This window comes from Hippocampus zosterae, chromosome 17 (genome assembly GCF_025434085.1).
Source record: "Hippocampus zosterae strain Florida chromosome 17, ASM2543408v3, whole genome shotgun sequence".
Lineage (NCBI taxonomy): Eukaryota > Metazoa > Chordata > Actinopteri > Syngnathiformes > Syngnathidae > Hippocampus > Hippocampus zosterae.
Window position 1 is genome coordinate 12,259,268 of NC_067467.1, and position 9,551 is coordinate 12,268,818.

Genomic DNA, 9,551 nt, shown 5'->3' on the forward strand with positions numbered 1-9,551 from the left:
GTCAGAGAGACATATAAATGAGATTACTATCGTGTTGTAAATCATGACATCCCTGTGTTTGTGTGTGTGTGTGTGTGTGTGTGTGTGTGTACGTGTGTGTGTGTGCGTGCATGCATGCATGCGTGTGACTTCATGCTTTGAACTCTTTGCCGCTACGTGCAAGAGTTGGAGGACAGAAAGAGAAAGTGGTTGTTAGTGGCAACGTGGCTTGAAGTTGAAAAGGCCTTGATGAGAGGAGAGCGGGATGACGGAAAGGACTCCAGCTCAGTGCACAATTTAAGTTCTTATTTTTTCCACCCTCTGTCTGGTATATCTTGATCAACGGCAAAGAAACTTCCAGTCGTACATATTGTTTGTTTATATAGAAACATTTCGTTGCACATAACAGGAAATGGGAGCGAATCAAGCACACTTTAAAAATGGAATTACACCCGCACCTCAAAAAAAAGAAAAGCCCTGCTACTTCAAAAATGTTACCAAAATGGAACCAAAACAGCAGCAAATAAAGGCTCCCTTAGACCAATGAGATCCCGCTGATCCAGTGGAAACTCTGGATGGCTTGTGCTTTAAGACAAGACGTCAGGGAAATCCTTCAGGAGCCTCTGAACTTTATTTGCTGTGATTGGTTCATTTTGAACACAGCCACATCTGCAATTACAAGAGGGTGTGCACATTTGTGCAAATACATGATCCTAGCTGTTTGTTTTTACCTCCCCTCTCTAAAATTGTTCTCTCTGTTAGAATACATTGTCTGTCCTGAGTGTTCCACTGTGTGGCCACTCCCTCTGTTGTTTTTGGTTACCTTCCATCCACCCATTTTCTGATCCGCTTTATGCTCACAAGTGTCGCGGGGGTGCTGGAGCCCATCCCAGCCGTCTTTGGGCAGTAGGCGGGGGACACACTGAACCGGTTGCCAGCCAATCGCAGGGCACACAGAGACGAACAACCATCCGCTTTCACACTCACACCTAGGGACAATTTTTGGGTGTTCAATCAGCCTGGCACTCATGTTTTTAGAATGTGGGACGAAACCAGAGTACCCGGAGAAAACCCACGCAGGCACAAGGAGAACATGCAAACTCCACACAGGGAAGACGGAATTGAACCCAGTACCTCGGCACTGTGAGGTCTACGCACTATCCACCGGCCCACCAGGCCCCCCAGTTTTTGGTTTACCTTTCTGTTAATTCTCGTGTGGGCTGGATGTCTTCCCAATCATCGCACCTGTCTCACCGACACACCTGCCAGTCTTCACCTCATCAGCCACAAACTCCTCTGCAGCATAATGGCCATGTGAAGAGACACCCATTGCCAGTTCATTAGCTATCTTCCCTGCCGTCCTCGTTGTTGCCTAGTTGTTGCACTCAGCCTTTCTGTACACCTTGGTTTGGTTTCTCTGACTGCCTTTGGTTTCTGCCTCCTTGACCCGTCCCTCTTCCTGACAATAAACCAGGACTGAGTTGATTGTGTCTGCCTGTGGGTCAGTCAATTGAGTCGTACAAGTCAGAAGGTCTCATTAATGGTGGAACAGGTTTTCAAATGTTTGATGTTGGTTTGTCCTACATCCTCAAATCCCACCATTGGAACCGGAGTGTGCGTGCTTTTTATATCCGATATTGATGCCACCCATTCCCTTTAGTGTTGTTTGCAACGATGAGTACAAATCAATCTGGCTCGCAAATAAGTCATCAGGCACTTTATCACATGCGAGTGTGCCGTCAGTAAAGCGGAAGATATGCCACAAGTCCACAATAGCCTTAAGTGCTCTTAGAATGTGTGGTGTACACACAGTAAACCTCTGTTTGCTTTCAGAGTGACCTGCTGCGTGGTTGATACCGAAGGCAACACACACGCAGGCAGGCGCTCGTCGCAGCCACCGGGCTCTGATAGCGCTGACTTGCCAAGATGGATCACGTGCAATTGAGGTCAAAAAGGAGTTGATAGTGGCATGACTGAGTATCTTGTTCCATTGTTAGTGTGTTTTGGCACCTTTTGGAAGACGCTTGGAATGGGAAGCGCTGGATAGACTCGGCGCAGTACAGTGGAAAGAACAAGCCTATACACAGGCACACATCCACAAAATGAGACCAAAACCATCGCATCAAAACTTTGTCCACCTGATCAATGAAGATCAAATGAGCTGATCGTTTGGTGCGTTGGAGAAGGGAGACATGGAAAACAGGCTCAATAGGGGTTTTCCAGGACCGGATTTGGGCACGCCTGCCTAGCCTGTTGAGTGACATCAGCAACGCGTGCTAGAATCAAGACGCAAGTTTTGACCTCCTGCTGCCCCTTGCGAGTGTTTACATTTTATGTTGGACTTTTTGTCACATTCAAGAAACGGTTCAAACACATTGGTGACAGTAGTTCTCCTTACCCATATTCAAGGGCATTACTACGATGCCTTGATTTCTCAATTTTTTTTCCCCCCACTTCACTCAAGCGACGGCATATATGAAATTCACTCGCAACCAAAATGATGACTCTTAACCAACACAAAGAAAGAAAAAAAAAATCAAGCTAACATTTGCTCACGTTGTCATTTCTTGTCAGCAGCAATGAATCTGCTTGACCAATGAGCGACCTCTCAGGCTTTACCTGACCCGTATGGTATTTTCTCCGGCACGCTTGCAGCTTAGGTCCACAAAGATTTTTAGGATCATTTCTCATCAATGGAAAACAGAAAACAAAGCCTGAATAAACGAGAAATGAAGCCAGACTCAAAGTTAGGAGCTGAGTATTGGTGATGATAAAAGGCAAGCGCCCGGACCCACAAACAACCCTTGGATCTCCCGCCTCCTCCTGCGTTTCAGGCCTCTCTGCACCCTCTTGTCTGCTATCACTCTTATCAGAGTGCACTGATAAGCCCAAGTCCATCCTTTTAGCTGTAGAGAGAGCAGATAACCACTCGAATCCAAACCCGCCACGTGCACCAGGGTCAGTCCGATGAGATCTGGCGGGCTTATGCGCTTAATAATGAAAGCAGATTCTCTACAATTTGATGATAACTGGCTAAACCCAGGATTGGCAGGATCCGAAATCAACACTAATGGCTGGACCGACTCTGAGGAATTCCATGACAGTTGAGAGTTGAAGTCAAAGTAAAGACGACTGTTGAGCAGCTAACATTGACATTCGCAACTCAAATATTCTGTTTCAGTCTGTTGCGAACCAAAACAGCAGGACCTACAGACAATAGAAAACAGTCTCTTGGGTGGAATAGAGTGTGGAGTCTTACGATTTGATTTGGAGAAAATAGAACGCGATGATGACTCGATAATTTCCATTACTAACCCAAGCAAAAATCAAGTCCTCCTCCTTGACAAACAAAGCTCATTTCTCCTTCGAGAAGTAGCACACCGATATGCTTCGTTGACCAATCCCTGTACTGGTTTCTGAATTAGACTTAGCAGTATCTTAGGGTCTTTCAGAAAGAGCAAAATAACACAAGTAGGTCGATTCGTTCAAAGTGAGCCGTATATATGCCGTAAAATTGCACCGTGCATACTCTACGGCAACTTCTGAATGATCCACTTCTTCTCTTACCACGTTGTCCTTTCAGAGAAAATGTTGGACGACTTTATAATTGAAGGCTCAACCCCGGGAGCATTGGTGGGAAGAGACGTCTACTGACATTATCGGCTGGCTCTCATGCGAAGCGGACAACTTCTGCTTTGAGAGCATATTTATGATCTCTGCGTTTTCCATCGCTTCCCCCCTCATCAACCCATTTGCAAGTGTGATTGTCGTTCCCACAGAAGGCTTTTACCTCGCTATCGGGCTGCTGAGGTGGCAGGATCCGGCCTCTGTCTCACAAAAGCCCACCCATGCCGCCCGTCCGAGCGCATTTAGGCGTGACGGGAAGACGCCTTAGAACACACATGGGCACAAACACCAACGCGCATGCAGATAAGCCAACAAAATGGCACGCTCTTAGCCAGAAAGGAATGAAGAGCAGGGTTTTAACTGGGCCTCCATCAGGAACTAACAACATTTATTCCCAGGCTTTCCTAAAGCACATACAAACATGCATACTAAGCGCGCCTAGGACCAAGATTGACCTGTGAGAGGCAGCAGGGTGTCACAGGGCATTTGGACACTTGGAAGATCCAAAGAAGATGAAAGACTACTACTCGAAGTTGTAATACAGTGAAACTCCTCTACAAGGAAACCTACATGGGCGAAAATACCCCATAGTGTGAATAAATCTTCATGCATTAACACCATTACCACTTTCCTGCCCCCATACAACGAAAAAAAAACACTTGCGTTATACGAAATCTTTTTCTCTGCTCTTGCCTCGTGACAAGATTCAGTACAATGAAGTCTAATCCAACAGCGACCTCTACTGCTTCATTTGGAAACAGCAACCGCCACCACCACACTGATTTACACATGTTCAGTAGTCCAGGAAGTATGTATTATTGTTAGTTTCAGATGCAGCAAGAACGTTGCATTACTAAAATTGCTACAAAACGGACCTTTGGATGTCAGGCAGCTAAAACAAGAAGAGCTCTGACGCTGGAAGAGAGGGTAAAAGTGATCAAAATGAAAGACGGAGGAAACAAAATAAAAGACATTATCCAAGAAATTTCGCAATTTGTTTCCCTTTTTTTCTTTCTACACTGACTATATGAAGTATCAAATAAGTGTATGCTCATACTTATGCCCTATTGGAATAAAAATAAAGAGTACACATATGTTTGTGTTTGAGTGTGTGTGTTTACATCTGAGATAAAATTTGCTACAGTGAAAAACCCCATGTTGTGAAAAATTTCGTGCAGCGAACATGATTTCGTTGTAGAGGAGTTTCACAGTTTTCAGATTTAAGGGTCACATACTCCAAGCAGACCAGGAGAAGCTTATCCATGCTTCATCTCCAGTAGACTTGATTATTGTAATTTTCTCCTGACTGCAGTCTCTCAGAGACCATTCAGAACACTACAGCTCAGGTTCTTACCAGGACATATGACATATGTCTGCAGTCCGAAAGATCCTACGCTGGCTCTAAGTTAGCTGTAGAGCAGATTTGAAAAATGATGCCACTGGTCGATGAATCACTGAATGACTAAGGTCCCGAAAATGTGAAATCCAGTCGAGCTCTGAGATTAAAAGACTCACGTCAATTAGTGGAGCCAATAGTTCAAAGCAAATGTGCATAAGCATTTAGCTGCATGTGGTGCATATGGATGAAACGGAGTTTGTCTTGAAATGGTGCATTTAAAGGTTGTTTAGCAATTATGCGAAGAGCATTCAGTTACCTTTCGTATAAATTGCGCTATTTAAATAAAGCTGCCTTGTCCTGCCTAGCAAAAGTAGTAGAAGTAGCAGGCAAACTGTTAGATTATTCTTCATTATTGGTTCGACCCGACACTATCTTTGCCCTCTACTCACCATGCATATGACCACCCACACTCAGTTCCAGTGGTTTTTTAGCCTCCATGTTCCCAAAGTTTGAACTACTTTTGGTCGACCTTCCTTTCAATATTTTTGTTAACATGTCTTGCTTATGTTTGATGTTACTTGCCAGGGAACTACGAATGTCAATTAGCTGTATGATAACTTTGGCACATTCACCCAGGCATTTGCAAATAAACAATAAAAATTAAAAACAAATACATAACTGGAACACTTATCCACTCATTAATTCGGCTGAATTATCAGTATGGGCACTCCACGCCAAATTATATTAACCTCTCTGTTTACAATTTTTCTGGACTGTATTAACTTGACGCCAAAGCTCCATCAGCTTTTAAACACTTAAGTGGCTAACTGGGTCGACAGCATGCCAGCGCTTTACTGGCTCCGCCCGTGGCGGGTTATGGAGCCAACAAGCTCCCGGCGTGGAGCTGCGAGCCCAGTGCAATGACGGCACACATGGACGAGCTATAACACACCATAAAAATGTGCCGCACGCTTCGCTGCAAGCGCCTTTGGCCGTCCAAACCTATTGGCAATTCGTCCAGTAGTTGTTGGCAAATAGCCTTGCACTCTCGTTGAGCTCTGCATTAAATGCTTGAAAGAGAGAAAAACAACTGAGAATAAAAACTTGTGGCTGGGTCAAAAGGAGTGAAAAGACTGTATTTCCTTTAATAAGACGCTGTGTGTATCACCGGCTTCAGATTAAATATACACCTCCCTCAAAGAGGTGCGTCACTTTTCCCATCTGGGAAAAGATACAGGATTGACGGTTGAAAAACAAAAAAACCCAGCTCGTTCACAGAAACCGTCATTCACATTGAAAGAGTTGACTGCCAATTGAACTCGCTACCAAAACATCATCAGAAAAACTAATGCCAACAATTCTTCAAAAAAAGGCTTCCTTGAAGCTATTGATGCTCATTGCCAGTTTAAATTTAAACCAGGAGAAAATTGTGTATTTAACCAAACCCCTTTAAACGCAACGAAAGGCATAATGAAGATAAGGTTGATGTTGTGGTAGGGTTATGTGAGCACTATTACAGCAGCAACATGTGGACAGAAAATATATTCTACGCACATGCATCTATTCTTTATCCATGACAAAGAACAACTGAGTGACAGCTGTGAAACTCTTCTCTGGGTATTATGTATTCTGCTGCCCCCTGGTGGCAAATGTGCACACACCAAGTCAATGATATAACTTGCTGTTGGTTAAGTGAACTGTATCGCTGCATTATTAATATGTTAATATGTTTTACTGACATCTGATCGTTCTGTTGCCATTTTCTCGAGCGCAGCGCCACCTAGTGCATGCATTGTAGATTGCATCTTATCATGCGCTGCGCCCCATGTATTAAAAAAATGACAAAATAGGCCATTCGTTGAAGGTGCGCCTCATAATCCAGTACGCCTTTTAGTGCGGAAAATACGATACTGTGTTTTCATCAAGAACAATTCAACACGTTACAAAATGTGTTGTCTGATGAATTTAAATCTGTTGATTTTGCGAGGAGAATTTAACCGCTCTTTTTTTTTTTAAACCACGCAAGTTTATAAACCTTCAACAAAGATGTTGCACCGTTATGTCTTCTGCGTAGCACAACTGTGCTGCATCCCACTGAGGGACGTTTTCTTCTATTTGGATTCAAGCATGGTGACACGAGTGTGGATTTCTACAAAAACAAAACACGTCATCACGAGTTCCAAGCAGCACGCACACAAAACGCACACGCACAAAGCCGCAAAAGCGAGATAAATAAGTCGGCGTGAACCCTGCGCGGGTGCTGCGGTTGGACTGCGGCGGTTTTATCGCAAGCGAGGGTGATAACTGGTGTTTGTGAGGCTCAAACATTTGCGATTTTCCAAATGCGTAGAAGTTGATTATGGCTGTGAAGGGCAACGTGGGGTACATGCGGAGCCTCAAGAGACTCTGGTGCGAATCCCTTTTCACCACTTTAGACACTAACGTGAAGCAGATGTAAATGTTAGTCGTAGAGCAGCAATAAATTAGCATTTGAACTTTAGGAACTGTTTCTTTCAACTTGTATTTAGGTACAGATTTTTATTCAACTCTAAGTACAGTACATTTGAATCCAATTGTTGAAGTACAGTGTTTCATTCATTCATTCATTCATTCATTCATTCATTCATTCATGTTTCATTTTTCAATTTTGACAGGGGCATTGTTTAAATTGCACTTGCAATTTAAACACTGATCATCTAGTGGTGAACTAATAGAAGGACCTAAATTTTGCAGCGCGTGCATTTTGAGGCAGTTTTGGAAACATTGCATGTTCTTGTCGTGATGTTGAGAAATTACGTTGGCTAAGTTTGTCTCCTTCGGGTATCCATAGCAGAAAGATGCCGGCGAAACATGGCAGCCTCCTGTAAAGTACGGTGCGACCCATGTCATAGAATTAGCGATTACTTCACTTACAATTACATAGCTGAATTTTTAATTTACATTTTTTAATACATTGATGGACTGGAACTGTTTTTTTTGTATGTCATTGAAAGTAATAGTGTTATTTTTTTTCAGAATGAATTAACTTGAAAAATTACTTTGCCCCCTTAAAGGAAGACTTTGAAATGTTAAAGGATGTTAGCAAGAGAACGCAGATTTCACCTAAATTTCAAGAAAATTGCAGCACCACCAAGACTAAGTTGGCATTAGTACTATAAATAAGTCGACACGCTGCTACGTTGGTAGCATGAGTCTTGCTGTAAACATCAAACAAATGTTATCAGATTGAAGTTATTTCTTGTACAATCAATTACCTGGCCTTCTGTCTCTGAGTGCTTGTTTTCGCTGTTTTTCTTCAGAAAGCCAACTTGGAGGTACAAGATCGGTCAGATTTTTTTTCGTATTTATCATGTCACAATGTCATAATATAATGTCTGTCTGAACAAACATATGACAAAAGGGCATTTTTATTTCTAAACCGCAAACTCCCCCTTCAAGCACAGTCTTAATGTTCACTATGCATAATGTTACAACATATAACATGAATATTTTGAGGAATAAAATCTTTGTTTCACTGAGAGGCCCATTGTGTGACCCTCTATCAACCCTTTCAGGGACAGCGGTCACTACAGTGGTATCAAGTTATTACAGGGTGCATGAAAGGGTTAATGTTGGTCATGACGGCGGTACTCGCAGAGCCAAGTATTGTTTTTTGGGAGGTGGTAACTTTGTATAAAACAACAACGCTAATGTATTACAGATGGACGTGCAAGTGTTTATCATCGAGATGATGACTTGCAGGCTGTGCACAGTCTCTCAGCATCAAAACCATCCGCAGCAGTGCAACTAAAAGCGCTCCTTCCGGGGATACTGAGGGTGGGACCTCGAGCGCCACGTGCCGGGCCTCGCTCTGTCTGATGACCCCTTCTCAACAAGACGGCCGGTGACTTTGCCACCCCTTTGCTTCCAGTGATGACTTCCAGAGAAAACAGAAGCGCCGCAGCTGAGCGCGCAGGCCAAGAATGGGGCAATGTGCAGCTGAAAGCAACATCGGCGGCAATACTGTGACACCAAGCGATCGTCTTTCGGGATTTTTGTCGAAATGCCACCGCCCGTATAGACACTTAACTGCTGCTGAGACATGTTACAGCTGCGGGGACAAGCGTCAAAATGGAAGTCTCGGTTCAAACCTTTGATCTGCGCGATGCGTGCTTGAAAAATAGTTTCGAAAATTTCTTTCAGGGTGTTTCACTCACAAAACAGTTGGGTAAAAAAAAAAAAAAAAATTCTTTCAAGCCATGAAGTTAGGTCAACAAACAACAGCGGTTGGAGTCGTTTTGTGGCTTATTCAATGGACCCAACTTTTTGCGTTATTCATTCAACACACAAAATAAAGAGTATATTCACATTCAGCATGTTGATTGGTGGATTTTACATTGGCAAAAAGCTGTCGGCAAGAAAACAACTGCTAAAATATTGTTTTCCAAATAGGACGTTTTGTGCCTTTGGCCTTTGAATTTCTATTTTGAAAACATGTTCAAATTGCCATTTCTGGTTTACTACGGAAAACAAACAAGTGCCACAAAAATGAAGCGACTGACGTAATTGGGAGGGGGGGCGCTTCGTGGACTTTATTTATGGCATACCCGTATTTATGGTATTACAT

General features: G+C 43.3%; 1 protein-coding gene across 4 annotated transcripts in view; it reads right to left on the bottom strand.

The window, feature by feature from the left end:
- Positions 1-9,551, bottom strand: part of LOC127590178 (mitochondrial import inner membrane translocase subunit TIM16-like) — a 112,286-nt gene that overhangs the window by 25,948 nt on the left and 76,787 nt on the right. The window lies entirely within an intron of this gene.